The sequence below is a fragment of the Coffea arabica genome, chromosome 8c (assembly GCF_036785885.1).
Source record: "Coffea arabica cultivar ET-39 chromosome 8c, Coffea Arabica ET-39 HiFi, whole genome shotgun sequence".
NCBI lineage: Eukaryota > Viridiplantae > Streptophyta > Magnoliopsida > Gentianales > Rubiaceae > Coffea > Coffea arabica.
This window is the reverse complement of record NC_092325.1, coordinates 34,944,591-34,958,941: the sequence shown is the minus strand read 5'-3', so window position 1 is coordinate 34,958,941 and position 14,351 is coordinate 34,944,591. Positions and strand designations below refer to the sequence as shown.

General features: G+C 32.0%; 1 long non-coding RNA gene across 1 annotated transcript; it reads left to right on the top strand.

Moving 5' to 3' along the window:
• Window positions 1-8,568: 8,568 nt before the first annotated feature.
• On the top strand, window positions 8,569-9,641 carry LOC113706434 (uncharacterized). Its single transcript, XR_003452014.2, has 2 exons — window positions 8,569-8,740; window positions 9,249-9,641. It is a non-coding gene; the product is annotated as an uncharacterized lncRNA (long non-coding RNA).
• Window positions 9,642-14,351: the final 4,710 nt, after the last annotated feature.

Genomic DNA, 14,351 nt, shown 5'->3' with positions numbered 1-14,351 from the left:
GATTGGTAAAAAGAATGGATTGACCAGTGTTTTTTCTTTTTGCATTTCGTTGGGCCAAGATGGCCTTAGGCCCAAGAGATTATAAAAATGGCCCAAGTGGCCTTTTATCTCAAAAAATCTAATAACAAAAATTGCATTTCAATCCCTAGACTTTTGAGTAATTTTACTATAGTCCTAAAAATGTTTAATTTCTTTCAACTAGATCCCAAATTTAATTGTAATTTGATCCCTAAATGTTATCTTTGATTCAATTTTGACCCCTAATCTTTGTAATAATTATAATTTGACCCAAAAATGTTCTTGATTTTTGCAATTAGGTCCCTTATAGTTTTGACATCTTAAATATAAGTTGTTTATCTCCTTTAATTGTTAATTATACTTTATTTAAATACTTTTAATTGGTAGATTTCTTGGTTATTTCCATTTCTTTGTAATTTATTTTTTTAATTAAATTGGTACCTTGACCATTTTGTTGATTTTGGAGTATAAATAGGATAAATTCAACCTCATTTAACCACTACTTCAAGGGAGGTACCTTCTTTTATTATTTTAAATTCTCTTATGTGTTCCTATGTGTTTTTATGTGTAATTGCATGTTTTGAGTGCTTTTCTTTTATTTACTCATTTTGTTCATTTTAAGTGTCATTTATTTTATTTAATTTTGATGATTATTTGAGAGGCATTTTGAATGCCAAATTGTAATAGATAGATACTCAAGAAATGTATTTAGTTAGGCTACGTAATAGATAAGTTTTATATTTGCCAAAAAATATAATTAGTTAGATGAATTTAGTAGTTAGGTTATTATATTTTTCAAATTCACTTTTAGATCGTAATTAGAGCCCTCAAATGTAATAGTTAGGTTTTTCCCCAAATGTAATAGTTAGGTTTTTATGTGTATTTATTTGCTTGTGTGCTTGCATGCTTGAGTGCTTATGTGTTTATTTGCTTTCTTTAGGGTTTTGCATCTAAATATCATGCATATGTATTATGTGTTTACTTGCTTTAATTATGTTTTATATAATTTATTTAGTTATAATAAATGTATGACATCACCACACCAGTCCAATGTTAGTTGTGGCTTTTTTCCGTTTTTTCACTAGTCCAACGCTAGTGAGAACTTATACACATTGACTAATCCAATGCTAGACCCTTAGAACATATCAAATCTTTGTCTTCCCTCTCTTCAACTGTGACTCCCGAACCATCTTCTCTTGTTTTCAAAGATCTGGAGTCGTTTAAAAAAGGTTTTATTTATTTAAAATATATTTTGGGTGATTTGGTACATCTAAATTCAATACCAAGCGGTGACTCCTATTTTTTCTTAAAAAATCTTTTTAAAATTATTATTTTGAACCCAAATCGTCACATTTTTCAAACCCTATTTTAAGCCCATTTTCTTTATTTTATAATATCAAAAAACACATTTTTAATATGCCAATATTCTCTAAAACTCATTTTTGAACACCTAAATTATTTTCCAAAAGCATGGGGCACGACAGTTTCATTTAGAAATTGTTTGCAAAAGAATCCCCTCAAATTGAGGCTCGAATCTGCTCTCCTGGAAGAACATTTCGAAAACATTTCTTGAGCCAAATGATTCAGCCTTCTTGCCGATAGAAATCCGACCTCGATTTTAGTCGTTTAGGTAATTTTTCTTTTTCTGCACTACCTACATTTGTCAAGAGACAACTTTTGTTTAGAAAACTTTCAGAAAAAACACCTCTAAAATTGTTGAATTCGGGCTCAAAGTCACAACATCATCAGCTCTTGAAATCAGTTCCAAGGAACTTTCAACTTCATCTTCTTGCTCTTGGATCCATTTTTCTTCGAGGATTACTGCATTTACTCATCAAAGGTAGTTCCTTTTACTCATTTCCTCTTCATATAAGTCTAAATCCTCACCCAATTCGTCAAAATTTTTCCTACGCTTGTGCTAGCTTTTTCTTCCTTTGACGTTTTTCTTCCTTTTATGACCATTAGCTCAGGTTTCTGTTGTAATCTTTGTGGCAGCCCTATCTTCCCCTAGGGTGTACCCAAGGGTTTGGTAGATCGCCTGTCGAACTCTCACCAGGACTCACTTACGAATCTCAGAGAATAATAACAATTCCAAAACTCCAATAACCTCAAAATTAGTATCAAAATTTCATGGTTAAACATTACAAACCATCCAATAGTCCGAGTTATCCCTACTTATACATACAATCAAATGGATAAAATCTAAGTCGTCTAATCAAATCACCAAGTACAACTAGGATGGCAAGTTACTTAAAACTAGACGCCAACTCTCGAATTGTCTATTTTCCCACTTCCACGTTGCCAATGCCTGCTAAGAAAAACAAACTAAAAGGAATGAGCTAACGCTCAATGAGGCTAAAAAAACAAGCAAGCAAGTAAAACAAGTACCATAATTCAACTTAACTAGCACATGCACAGACTAACAACAATAGTTCCACGTAAAGTTACAAAAGGACTAAAACACTTTCATTAAAAGGATACAGGAGCTTTCAGGAACTAAGCATTTCACGATCTTGGATAACATTTTCTTTTGTTGACACTCCGTCAACCACGCAAATAACAAGTCCGTAGAATTCACTTGACATGAATCCCTATCCACCGTTTCACCCCCTATTGAGCCCGCACGTAAAATAGAAATAGGGGTGGTAATACTCGATTATACCCAAACAAGAACAAGTATGGCCAATAAGATGACACTTTAATCGACTTAATCAAGATAGAGATATTGAGACGGAATGAGAGGCACCTCCCACTCGGATTGAGTGTGGTACATGCTGCCGTTCAACACTAGGGTTGACGAGATAACTCTCTAATCGATTTAATCAGGATAAAAATACTGAGAGGGGATGAGAGGCACCTCCCACTCGGATTGAGTGTGGTACATGTTGCCACTCAGCACTTACACGTCAAGCACAAGCACAAACACAAGTATAGATCAACAAAGTTCAAGCGAGTACAAGATCATTCAAGAAGGGAAGGACGAGTGTGATAAAGTACACTCTCGCCTCATCTAGTTCAGAATTCAACACATAACACATGGTATCATTCAAATCAAGATATCAAGAAACATGCACTTGACACTCACCAGGTAAAGCAAAGCTTAAATGTCCGCCTCGGGTGCAAATCTTGTGTTCACTTCCAAGTCTTAAAACCAAGTAATTAGAGTACAATGAGATTCACTACTCTAAATTACCATTTAATCAAAACTACTCCCAAGTCCCAACTTAGAAGTTCCAAGATATTTCTCAAGATTTCCATATTTTTTACGTACCTAAAAGTCTTCCAAAACACATGTTTTCAAGCTCAATTCAAAGGGAAAATCCATGTACATGTTAGGTCAATGGTTCAGGTATAAGATGGTGTGAAAAATGTTAAATTGAACCAAGAAAAGTGAAGGAAAGAGTGCAAAGGAGAAGAATCAAAGTGACAGCTTTGACACCTCTCAACATTTTGATCATAACTGGAGGTACACTTATCGGATTAAGATGAATTTTATAGCATTTCGAAGTTAAGACATAGATCTACATTTCTTATGAAGATATCGAAATTCAGTTCATGCATTTTCATGGTCAAAATAGCAATCACAGAAGCATAAGAAAGCTGTCGCGTCATATCAGGGCATTTGAGCAGTCTCGAGAAAACGGCTATAACTCAATGTAGAAAAATCGAAATCGAATGCCGTTGGTTGCATTTGAAACTAGACTCAAAGGGCTTTCCAATGGTATAAAATTTAGACTCTAATTAATTTTCAATTAATATCAGAAAATCTGACAAGTTGACTGAAAATGCTCTCTGAGTTTCAGTTCATTTTGCAAAGTTTCCAACAAGAAAACAAGGAAGAAATTCATAGTTTTGGTTCAATTCAACATACAAGTAAAGAGTGATGTATTAACAAGTTTCTTGAACAAGAACTTGCCCAAAATTATTAAGAAAAGTGAAAATCAAGGCTGGAATATCTTCCCCTGTTTTGGACAGCAAAGGCAGAAATTTCCTGCAAGAATTTTCCAAGCATTTCTCCAACAAATCTTCCCAATTTTCCCATAACAAATCCATGAACATATCAAACAATGTATAGCCAAGATTGTTAGCAAGAAAAACCATGAAAATTTGCACATAAACAACCCTTAACAAAAGATCAAACACTTGGTGGATATAGAGATTTCTTCCATTTTTACCAACAAATCATTAGAAATATAACTCAAATCCTCAAGGGTTTCATCAATCATTAACCCTTGGATATTAAGAAACAACAATCCACAAATCCTGGCCAAAATTTTCAAGATTCAAACATACAAGAGACTACCAAGCTTCTAGTACCAAAACTTCCATATAACTTTCAAATCCACCATAGGTTTTCCATATATAGCATAAATCCACCAAGATCTAATCCAAAGTTGCTCGAAAAATAAAACAATGAAGTAGATTAGCCACTTACCTTTTCAAAGTTTCAAACCCTAGCAAAATTAAACCAAGAATATAGCAAGATCCACTCCTAGGAGTGTTCTTCTCTCAAGATCTTCTAAGGTTTCAAGTGGATTGGTGAAAAGGTAGCTTGGATCTTCAAGAATCTCAAGAAAATTTGAAGTCTCTCACTCTCTCTTCCTCTTTTTATTTTCAGCCAGCCAAGGAGAAGAAATGAAGGCTTTGGGTTGCTTTTGGAACTAATATACATGCCACAAGAAGGTTTCTCTAAGTCAACTTTGAATAGTGTCCTAAATAGTGTCCTCTACTTAAGTTTTCTTACCAATAACCCTTAGTTTTTCTAACTTTCTTTTAACTCTCAAAATCTTTCTTAATTTCACCAATATCTCAACTTATATTTTTCTAGGGTTTTTTGCCAATTCACTAATAAGTTGCAAAATCAACAATTTTCAAGAAATTAAACGCTCGAAAGTTAAAATATACAAGTAAGAGAAACTCGTTTAACAATTAACAAGTAAATCACTAAATGAACGCAAACTTTATAAAAATATAAATAATTGGGAGGTGAGAAAATAATTTTCTGAGTCATCACAATCTTGAGTAAAATATGGTATTTAGATAATAAGATTAGGTGTTAATGATGAGGTTTGCATGACCTTATGTGTTTTGAATTTGAATCTTTTTGGGAAATAGTTTGAGAACGGTTGTAGCGCTTGAAGGATTGCAGAAAATGCAGCAAAGCTTTGACCAGCTTTGCATGGAATTTTAAAAATTTCATTTTCACCCTGCAACTTTTGCATAATTACATTAAGGCACAAAAGTTTGTGAAAATGAAGCAAATCTGCCCTTTTCAAGTTTTGATCTTCTTTTATGTATTTATACATGTTTTTGAGCATACTATTTTCGAATTTTAGGGCATAATTAAGGCTTAATAATTTTTGATAGATTTAATGTCCGGTTGGATTTTAGTAAAATGAGTTAGGCTTTGGGTAAGGGTTTTTGATTGGGTTTTGTTAAAGGGTTTGGTTTTAATTTTTTGGGTTATGAACATGGGTTTAGGGGGATAAATCCAATGCATTTTGGTTGGGTTTGCTTGGTTAAAATGAAGGGCTGGCCCATCCTTTTTTGCCTTGGACTCTTTGTTGGGCCTACGGGCCAAAGAAATAATAAGAATGGCCTGTTGGCCTTTTGTTTCTTAAGAAACCCAGATTCAAAAATTGCAATTTGGTCTCTATTCTTTTGAGAATTTCACTATGGTCCAAAAATGTTAGATTTCTTTCAATTAGATCCCTAATTTAATTATAATTTGGGCCCTAAACTTTAGTTTTGTTCAATTTTGACCACTTATCTTAGAAATAATTATAATTTAACCCCAAAAATTTTCTCAAATTTTACAATTTGGTCCTTAATAGTTTTGATTTCTTAAGTATAATTTGTCTATTTTCTTTAATTGTTAATGATACTTCATTTAAATGCTTTTAATTGGTGGATTTCATGATTATTTATATTTTTCTTTTTAATTACTAATTAAATCGGTACTTTGACCATTCTGTTCATTTTGGAGTATAAATAGGATAAATTCCACCTCATTTAACAGCTACTTCAAGTGAGGCACTTTTTAGTGTTATTTTAAATTCTCTTATGTGCTCCTATATGTCTTTTATGTGTGATTGCATGTTCTGAGTGCTTTTTCTTGTATTTGCTCATTTTTATTCATTTTTAAATTTTTATTTATTTTATTTAATTTTTGATGATTATTTGGAGGGCATTTAAATGCCAAATTGTAATAGATAGATGTTCAAGAAATGTATTTAGTTAGACTATGTAACAGATAGGTTTTATTTTTATCAAAAAATGTAATTAGTTAGACGAATGTAATAATTAGGTTACTATTTTTCAAATTCCCCCGCTTATATTGCAGTTAGGGTCCCAAATGTAATAATTAGGTCTTTATGTGCGTTTATTTGCTTGCATGCTTGTGTCTTATGTATTTACTCTCTTTCTTTAGGGTCTTTGCATCTAAATATTATACTTATGTGTTATGTGCTCTATATGCTTTATGTATTTATTTGTTTTAATTATTTATATTATTTATTTATTTATAATAAATACATGACGCCACCACACTAGTCTATTGTTAGTTGTGGTCTTTCTCCCCGATTTCTTACTAATCCAACGTTAGTGAGAACTTATAGACATGGGTTAATCCAATACTAGACCCTTAGGACCGCCTACATACTAGAATCACATGTTTGCATGACATTTATTGCATTCCATGCATATTTTTAGGGTATTTTTTTCATCTTGTATGATCTTTCCTCTATATATTATCTCTCTTATCCCTATGTGCGCGAAATATGACATTTAGACTTCCATTCCATTTAAGAAATTAGAAGTTGGATAATTCACTTGCTTGATTAGGTTAGGAGAGTCATCCTTCAAATTTAGAAAATGAACGAGTGAGGTTTTTTAATCTTAGCACGCTCTCATCCTCCCTATAAGAAGAAAAATTGAGTCACAAATTTTAGCATTCCTTACCCATTATATTGCATTCCTCCTTTTTAGGATATGTATATTTATATATTATACATTTTCTTTTCTTCAAGTCTTATTTTTTTTGCATATTCATGACCTCTTCAAAGAATCACTCTTGGGTATCGCAATTAATGTGATTGGTACCAATTAAACTTTGAGAAGACATTCCAACCCTTCTGATACCCCTAGGTCTAGATTTGCATCCCTATATAAGCATCTTAATGTGATAAGTTTTATTAGTTAGATTAGAAAAATTTTCGACTAAATATCGCAACTAACATTGGTTAAGTTGAAAGGATGCTTTAGATTTGATCCTTTTTTTTTTCAAAAACTTAATTTATTATATTAATGAATAGAAAACATGCAAACACAGTAAAGATCAGATGAAACAGTAGCTATGAGTGTCCCACCACTTGCCTACGAAATGTTGGGAAACCCAACCTATCCATCCTAAGGTCCCCCTTGACTAACCGTGGGAGGTCAGCAAAAGCAGTGAAGACCTATTTTGCCTCAGAATCGACTCCATAATTTGCCAAGCAATCAGCCGATGAATTCGCCTCCCTATAACAATGTGTGACGGATTGAAAACAGTGACGAAATTGGAGGAGATCATCCAGCTCCCTCTGCTGCTGCCATGGGCATGCACTAGCCCTCTGAACGGTGCTTTAGATTTGATCTTATCAAATTTTTGTCTTCCCTTTATTTAACCGTGACTCCTGAACTCTTTTTTCTCATTTTTAAAGATCTGGAGTCATCTAAAAACGATTTTAGGTGTTTTTTATTTGAAATACATTTTAAATGATTTGGTACACCTAAAATTGATATCAAGTGGCGACTCCTATCTTTTCTTTAAAATCTTTTTTAGACTATTATTTTGGGTATAAACCATCGCATATTTTAAGTCCCATTTTAAGATCTTTTTCTTTAATTATTCTATTTCTAAAATCAATAAATACATTTTTCAACACCTAAATTTTATTTTTCAAAAAATGTGGCGCGACCCAAAATAATGAAATCTAGGCATGTGTTGAATCCTCTTCCATTTTCCGTTGTGCGAAAGCAATTTCACACGCTTCTAATGCAAAATTGAGGTTAATTTTGCTTTGTGTAATGTCTAGTGAAATCTTGTCCGAATGTATTCTTCCTTATTTTCTAGATTTGGAGCCTTTGTCCTATGATTTCATGGTTTTTGTGCAATTTCGATATGAGATGTGGGTTAAGGAAAATCAAAGTTGATTGGGATACGATTTCGATCCCCTCCTTCTATTTTCTTGCCATCTATTTTACCCATTTATTTAAATCTTAGTCAACAAAACATGACATAAATTAAAATATTGAAGCATAATCCAAATTTCTGAATTTTTTTGAATAATTTTATTCATTTTTTCTGTACAAGATATTTTACCATCCAATCACATGGAGCCTAAATGCTTCCTAATTGTTGTTGAGACAAAAAAAGAATTGTTTAGTATTCGCCTAACAAGCAAGACTACAGCAAGGCCCAAATTCCACAGGGCCCATATTAGCAATTTTTCCAATATTAATTAACTTTAGCGGTTGGCCATTTGGCTTGATGGTTGAGGGTAGATTAGGCAATTCAGTATTTGACATGTAACCCTAAATATTGTTAAATCATTAAATATCGATAGCTTCTTCAAACAGAAGCGGTGCAGAGGCAGCGGCAGCGGCAGCGGCGGCTTTCTCAATCCTCAGAGCTTCTCTCTTCTCGGCCTTCATATCTCTTGAGTAACCATGATGGTTGTGGGTACAACAATATTTTTTTGCAAATTTAGATTTGGCTTTGATGCTATCGATGAATTATGCGTTTTTGAGGTGATAAATTGTCGAATTCTATACTGATTCGATCGCGGTTTCTTTGTATAAATGGTGGTGATTAATTGTTACTGCCTCTTGACATTAATCAACAATGATATTAGCTTATCAGTTATGATATCGGCTGAGAGTTTTTTCCAATTGACGAACGAGAAGAATATGGAAGATTTTGATGGATAATGAAGTTGAACGGAGTTAAAGTTGGATTTGGATGAATAATGATAAAGAGGCATATATATTTAGATGAATATTAGATTTATTTGGATGACTTGTGCAAAATATTGTATATATGTACATGAATTGTAAGAGGAGAATTGATTGTATGCTGGCTTTGATTACAAATAATTTGATGTATGAATTTTTGCAAATTGTATAGTTATGTATTATATTGTTGTATTAGAGAAGTTTTAATGAGACTTTTTTTTTTTCTTCTTTTTAAGTCTCAAACTAAAGAAACGAGAAAATGAAAGCTGTTGCAACTAGTGCTTGTCGGAGTATCTTGCAATCAAGAGCTGTTATTGTTGGTCGTTTGTGTAACTTTTGTTCGTTTGCATACGAATTTCTGGAAATATAATTCGGGCTTTGGTTTTCTGTTAAACGTTTAGGCAAATGGGCAAAATGACAATTTGCGTGATTTAGTTTTCCTGCCAGTATGTTTTCAGGCATGAAAACAGGGAGAAAATAAACGGCAGCATAGTGTTTTGTACAGAATCTCATGTCCAAATCTGCTAGTCCTCGAGCGCTTGTTCCATGTTGCAGGCATCTTGAAGTTGAACTACAACTCTTTTGGTGTTTGCAATTGTACTATGCTATAAAAAGGTAGTTACGACTAACTAGTTTCTCCTTTGATCAGCATTAAAAAGGGCTCAAAAATAGATGCAAATTTTCTTTTAAAGATCAAAATGGTATTGAAATGGAATTGAATCTGCATTTTCACATTTGCAACATTATAGGCAGAGTCATCATGAACTTGTATTGTTAGTGCTGCAGCTTGACTGTGCGTTTAAAAGTTCCTAAATCAGAGAACATTTTGGAAGCTTTTGCCATTTGAATCTTACGAACTCCCCAAGAAATAAATTCTGCAGGAGATTCAACGTTGTGTAGAATCAAGAATGAGGTAAAATTGCATTACAATCTCCAACAATTGGACCAATACTTAACTGAGACACTATAGTACCAAGTTTGATGTTTGCATCTTCGTTAGATGAACAAGTTTTCTGGTTAGCCCATAACTGTTCCTTGAGCAGCTTCCCCTTTTATACTCATGAAAATTACATCTATAATTGTGGTTATATTAGTCAGTGGAGAGATGCTTTGATTTGGGTTATATTATTCCTTTCAATTGCCTTAATAGTTGATATATATATATATATATATATATATATATATATATATATATATATATATATATATATATATATATTTTTAGGTATCCCGCAGGGAGTGAACCCTGCAGACTATTCCCCACCCTTCACAACTTGCCTTAATAGTTGATTTCACTTGACTGATAGTTAAATTGATTAAATGACACAAAAGTTATACATTAGGGCCTAAAGTACAACATGAGTTCAATTCTTTTTTTTTTTTTTTCTATAGTAGGAAATTGATGGAATTTAAAAAGTGGGGAGAAATGGGATTTAAAACCAAGCCCTTTAAGTATTGAAACTTCAATTTTAACCACTTAATCAAGAGTTCCTCGTCCAATATGTGTCCAACTCTTAAGGAACGTACTGTAATTCTAAAATGGTTTTAACTTAAAAAACTTTTAGTATTTACAGATTTTACACAAGATCACTGGGCTACCATATTGATCAACTATAATATACTAGTTTGTTGGGGCATCATGCGATGCATGATGTTGCCCAAATGAAAGCTATAAAAAAATTTGTGCATATAAAGAATGGAACAGAGTATTCACGCAATAAGAGTGGACTAAGGTACCAAATTTGAGAGTTAGCAGGAAGTTTTGAAAACTAAAGGCGTGGAGGACAAACATTTAACAAAAGATAGTTCCAAACTTAATTTAACTTGCATGCACAAGACTCATATGTGGGATTGAAAATCCAAATAAATATTCAAGGAGTAATGATTTTTGAAAAGACTTACCGAATAGTGAGTGTTAAAATCTCTTTTCAAAGACTAAAAAACATACTTAGTGAATGATTTGTTTGTTAAAACTGTATTCATGAAGTGCATTCTTTCAATGGCATCTATACCTGGCAATTGGGCGGATTGGGCGGGTTAATATTGTGTTTTCACTTAAATGGGTTATAACTAACCCGCCCAACTTTAGATTGGGTTGATTTTGGGTTGGGTTATATTGAATTATCTCAAACCTGTGACCCAAATATGACCTAACAAATTAATTAATACATTTTAATACATAACTTTTTCACTTACATTTTAACACACAAATTTTTTTTTCACATATATAAACACATTTTCACATACATAAATGTATTTTCACACACACAAACACACACTCACTTCTTAAGTTCCTTGGAAACACATCATAAATAGAATAATATTTTATATTGCTTGTATTGTGAATTTTAGATAATAAATTATAAATTTAAACAGAGTAGCTAAAAAAATTGTTTACTTTGTACTTTTTTTAATAGGAAAATAGAAAGGAATAAGGGGCAAAGCTTTTAAGGGGTTCTTGGTACTATATTTCCAAAACTTTGTTCTAACCTCACTCAGGGTGGGAAAAAAAAAAAGAAAGAAACTAATCACCCAAGTGATAACCACACTTTGTATGAAGATCAGATGAACTCGAAATGAAATGCATAAAATTTTGGCTAAATTCAACAGAAAAAAAAGATTCTTTTTGAGGTCAAAGAAAGAGATTGAGAGTAAAGCTTTTTTTTTTTAATATTATCATTCTTCTTGGTATGGATAACAATGGACTAAAACTTAAGAAATGAGCAGTTTGATTGGATGATTAGAAACAGAAAAAGGTCACTTATCATAAAAGAAATAGGAAAACTTTAAATTAAGTAAAATAAGCATGAGTTTTTATTTTAATTTTCTTTTTTATTTTAAATAAAAATTAGAAAAATGATTGAAAATATATATATATATATATATATATGAGAATTTTGAATACAAATTAATTAATGAATTATTAACACATGTCCAAATGTAAATAGTTGGGCATATGTGTATTAAATCTTGTATTTATTATTTTGAATTACTTTTAAACAAGTTGGGTATTGGGTACCGAAATAAAAAATCCAACCCGCCCAATGAATAAGTTGGGTTGTTCTTACCCAACCCAATAAAACTCATAACCCAATTGACCCAACCCATCCTCTAAAATTAATGGGCGGGTTGGATGGGTTGTTGGGTTTTGGGCTTTTTTGCCACCTCTAATTACATCATTGGTCAAGAGCTATTTGAAAAAGTATCGATATTTGAGTAATAACTTGGAAAACCGACATGATTCCAAAGCTAAACAATTAGACAATCAAGGTATTGAACCTAGCCACCAAGAATAATTAAAATGGCATCTCATATTTCAGTAGCAGTTATCACCCAAACAAAACTGATTTATTAGCAAACCAAATAGGAAGAAGCAATTAGCAAATGACTAATTTGAAATTTTCTTATTTTGGCAGCTAATTTACTTACTAGTTGGAGGGTTTATTTGAGGGTAAATTGGAGGGTTTATTTGAGTGTAAGATACTTACTTCTAACACATTACAGATTGCAAGTTGCAACTATCTAGGCGATGCAATCTCATAGTTGAGAAACCTATGGAACATTGAAAAGAGAAATTTGACGATGAAATTGACTTGAATAAGCTGAAGCTTTTTAGCGATATACAAACATACACCAAAATCGTGCATATCCCATTTCGATTAATGTAATTTAATTTTGAATTGAAAGCAATTAAGATTAATGATCATTGATTTAGCAATATTACAATATTAAAGTAGTGCAACTTCAAGTATTAAATCTATTCATCAATCAAACAAAGCTACACATTAAATAGTAAAGTTTATGTAACTAAATTATTGCACTTAAGCAGCTATTCTAAAGAGTATAAGTCCCTTTTTTTGGGAAACTAAGGAATACAAGTTCAATTTATACATGTAACTAACAATAAGATCCAGTTTTTTATAATTAATCACTAAGATATTTAAAGCACTGACTTTTCTATACCAAGCTTTTAATTTAATACAAAAAAAAAAATCAATTCAACCATCTATATTACTTCATGCAACTATTAAACAGTTGTAAAAAATTGCTCCATTTGGATTAGCTATTTTTTGGGGTGTTTTTGAAAAACTTTGCTGTAGCAGAGTTTTTAAAGTATATTTTGGAATATTTTTAGAAAATATTTTGGGATATTTAAGAGTAGAAGAGTTTCTAGAATATATATTGAGATATTTTTTTAAAATTTTAAAAAATTTAAACTAATTTTTAGATTATCTTTTAGAGTACTTTTTAAAAAAATTTTATTGTATTTGAAAACTAGTTTTTGAAAAGCACTCCAAAAACAGGCACACCATTGGAGGTTCAAATCCAAAGGATTGAGGAAAATTAACTTGAAACTTGGAGCTTTTATGCATTTATTAATTGGTTATGTATTTAGAGAGATTTGAGTTAAGAGAATAAGTTTTTCTTGGGAGAACTAAATAATAACAAGATGAAGGTAAAAGTGCGTTGTATGGGTTCATACTTGGATAGACCCGATTTTCAAAAACTCAATGGTTCAAATTGTGCCACACTACTTGGTAAAGTGGTGTGGCGCACCAACGTATTGGGGTCCGCACTGATTCAAAACTTGCTGCAGATATCTTAAATAGCAAAATTGACTATCCGTGGAGGGCTCTAGTTGCATATTCTGATATAAAGGATTTAATCTCATGCTTCAAGGAGGTGACTATATATTTTGTATATCGCCAATGCAATCAAGCTGTTGACTTTATGGCTAGTTATCTCAATAGGGTAAATAAAGTTATTTTTGAGTTAAATTTTCCCCCTGATCTTCTTAGAATTATAGAGGAAGATAAGAAGGGAAAGTTGACGGTTAGAGTGTAAATTCTTATTTCATTATATAAAGCTCGCCAACTCTCCAAAAAAAAAAAATGGTGTGGCACAATTTAAACTATTGAATTTTTGAAAATCGAGTCTCACCAAATTTTGGCCCACTAGCATAACTATGGGCAGCCAACTTGGATAACATGTACTAGAAAAAGGGCCTAGATTCAACTTAGTATATAATTATCAAAGACTCAAATATCATCCCAATCAATACAGATTATAGAAGAAACTAAAGGTATAATTGACTTAAAAGGTTAACATAGTCACAAAAAATATTTGGACCATATTCTGTCTCACATGATCTGAGTTGAAACTAACCTTGACCAATAGCATACACAATTAAATTCACAAAATTGTCCACCCACTCAATATCATCCTAATCAGTATAAAGTATAGAAAAAACAAAAGGTATAATTGACTTGTAAGGTTAACATAGTCACAAAAAAATATCAGGACCATATTATGTCTCACATTATTAGAGTTGAACTAAC